The following is a 3,575-nucleotide window of genomic DNA, read 5'->3' as shown; positions in this document are numbered from 1 at the left end:
TTATTGTATTCTTATGTTATCAAATTGTAATTGACACCAGTCCATCAAATTAAGTAACTTGTAAGTTACATTTCACTGTACACGTTTCTATTGGTCATAGTCGCGAGATATCAACGCTACCACCCGGCTGGAGACCCGAGAGACCTTCATCAATAGTTTACGCTGGGAAAGCCTACAGTCAAATATGTGAGAAGTAGGGACTGGATAACAGCATTGCTGGTTCTAAGGACAATTCCAAATACTGTGTGAGTGCACAAGTGGTGGTTATGGACTTACTATATTGTCCGCAAGACTCTTCGATGGTGATTGTGCACCTGCACAGTCGCAGCAGATGGCTGCTGGCCGTCTCTACAAGGACTGTAGTGGGTCTGCAACTTTGATGGCCCACCAATACCGTAATCTCTAACAAGACTACAGTGGTCTGTTCTGTGATGACCTACCTACCAATATTCTTCAAAATGTCGAATGACTCTGCTGTGGGTTTGCTCTGTTGGGGCCCATTGCTTGTCAGCATGTCAAGAGTCAGCACTGTCTTTCCGTTGGAAGGACAACACTACTTCTTCAAGACTGCATGGAAATCCACTACTTCCGTGTGCATTGTCTTTTACTGCTCAGACTTTGAGAAAAGAAACGGCAGTTTTACTGTGATGAATGATCAGGACTGTCTTTATGGACTGTGAGAACATTTTAGCTTTTGACCAACATTGTATTAATAAGTGTGTGCATTTGATACCTTTCTTACTGTAATTATGAAAAAATTTTTCAAATTTGTATTGGCCAGTGCCCAAAACAATTTGTAAAATTTTTTGTGGGGAGCATGGGGGCTATGTAAGTAGGCTGTTTGGTTTTTTTTTATTGGTAACGCGACGTAGCGCTCTGTATGAAAATCACTGGCTGTGCTGTGTGCAGTCTGTGGCTAGTTTGCATTGTTGTCTGCCATTGTAGTGTTGGGCAGCTGGATGTTAACAGCGCGTAGCGTTGTGCAGTTGGAGGTGAGCCGCCAGCAGTGGTGGATGTGGGGAGAGAAACGGCGGAGTTTTGAAATTTGTAAGACTAGATGTCATGAACTGCTATGTATATTATGATTTTTCAACACTATTAAGGTAAATACATTGTTTGTTCTCTATTAAAATCTTTCATTTGCTAACTATGCCTATCAGTTGTTAGTGCCTTCCGTAGTTTGAATCTTTTATTTAGCTGGCAGTAGTGGCGCTCGCTGTATTGCAGTAGTTCGAGTAACGAAGATTTTTGGTGAGGTAAGTGATTTGTGAAAGGTATAGGTTAATGTTAGTCATGGCCATTCTTTTGTAGGGATTTTTGAAAGTCAGATTGCGTTGCGCTAAAAATATTGTGTGTCAGTTTAAGCACAGTCTTGTATAATTTTTCAAAGGGGACGTTTCACCTTCACCAGCTAGGACGCCCGATCTCTCCCCAACCTGGAGCGTTTAGAGCATTATTGGAACGGGTCTCCAACGAACTTCGATTCTGACGAGCTGACACACCAACTGAACAGGATTTGGCCGAATAACTTGCTTGCATAAGCGTCAGGGGTGGAAAAAACGCGTTACTGATTTGCTCAATTTGTGAAGCTCTTTCTCTTGAACAGATCATCCATTTTTTCTGAAATTATAAACATCTGTTTGTCTGTACAAGTACGTCACATCTACCAATTTCCGACCCATTTGGTCATTCCTTCGTGGTGCATTTTTTCATTTTTATTTCTTATTTATCTTGCCGTGTACCACCCCCTGCCCTTCCCCAAAGAGAGGAAGAGTATCTGGTGCTGTCTTTGATGGGCCAGGAAACGCTTGATTACTTACGAAGAGAGACATTCCTTCGCTGCACAACACAACACAAGAATCACTTCTCGGTGGCTACATTTCTGCAAGGTTCTGTGTTACAGCACAGAGGTTGGCAGCGGACGGACAGAAAGCACGAGCGCGCCGAAGTCAACCCATTTCTGCCGGTCCAGACTTGGGGAGGTCTTGCTCATCTCTTTGTGGGCAGATTATAGTTAAATACCATACAAGTTAAAGTGAATGCTTGTCATGTTGTTTGGGATCGCTGTAGAACTGTAAGTACATCGATTTTTTTTAACAAATTGTCTTTTTGTAGTTCCTTCGATTGCGTAAAGATGCGCTGACCATGACTTGAAGTTAAGATGGTTGACTTTGACTGTTCTGTCTTATTGTATTTAACTGGATAAATTAATTTTCATCCACAGGTAACGAACACTAAACATAGCCGAATCTAAGAAGAAATATAAGCAGTACAGTGTCGACTTCATTCCTTCATTGTCAGACAAACGCTTTCCTATGTGCTTTTTATGCAACGAAGTGTTAAGCAATGACGCTCTGAAACCATCCAAGCTGAAGGGTCATCCGAGAAAGTGTCACCCTGAAAAAACAGGCAAAAATTTGAAATACTTTCAAGGCTTAAAGAAAAACTTCAAAAGAGACGGACGGTGGACCGCATGTTCGCTTCAACATCACAACGAGATGATGACGGTTTACAAGCGGTTTACACTCTAGCTATTTACAGCAAAATTTGAAAAACTGCATACTGTCGGCGACCAGTTAATTTTGCTAGCCGTCAAAGAGGTATTTTTTCTACACAAACCTGCTTATGAGATATTCACAAAAATTCCTGTGAGCAATAACGCACTTCAACGACATACCAACGCAATAAGTACCTGATAATGAAACGTTATTATTGTCATATGATCGTTTCATTGTGGGCCTAGACATCCACGAAGAACTTCTGTTTGCGAGAACTGTGACAGCAAACAATGATCAATATATCATGTTTAGAAAGATTATTTCATCGAAAAAGCGGTTCCTTTATCAAAAATAATATCAGCAGCACCATAAGGAGCATCTGCCACGTTTGGACGCTGTCGTGGGTTTACAAGTCATTTAAAACAGAATGTGCCAAGGGTGTTTGTAATACACTGCGTCACCCATGGACAACATTCAGCTGCTAAAAATCTGAGTGGTAGACTGCTTCAATCTCTTCAGTTGTCATTAACGCAGTACACAAATTATGAAGTAATTCATTGAATTCTGGTGTATTTGTGCAGTTATGTAAAGAAAATGACGAGAATTTTGATCGATGACTCCTTCACACTGAAGTACGCTGGCTGTCAAAGAGCTTATGTTTATTGCTCATTTAACAGAGTTAGTAAATTTAATGATGTTAACTTGCAATTACAAAGTGACAGTAAAATTTATGGATAAAAACGAAGTCCATCGTTTCAGATTTTCTTGCCCAAATAAAATTAATGAAGCAAAACATTGGATGACACCGATTTTACCAGTTTTCCAGTTTGTCATAGACAAACTGCCAGTATGATGACATTTCTACCTACGTCCAACATTTGAATGTCCGTCACACAGAGCTTGAAAGTAGGTTCCAGGATGTTTTGATTATGGAAATAACGCAGTGGGGTATCAGTCCATTAAGTGATTTTGAAGAAACAGATGTCATATTATAAAAACAACTGTTCGGAATGGCCACTAACAAAGATCTTGAGACATAGTTTAGAAAGGGATATCAGCAATGCTGGCTTCAGAGAC

Source organism: Schistocerca serialis, chromosome 9 (assembly GCF_023864345.2).
Source record: "Schistocerca serialis cubense isolate TAMUIC-IGC-003099 chromosome 9, iqSchSeri2.2, whole genome shotgun sequence".
NCBI classification, from domain to species: domain Eukaryota; kingdom Metazoa; phylum Arthropoda; class Insecta; order Orthoptera; family Acrididae; genus Schistocerca; species Schistocerca serialis.
The sequence above is the reverse complement of the archived record's forward strand: the minus strand, read 5'-3'. Positions refer to the sequence as shown.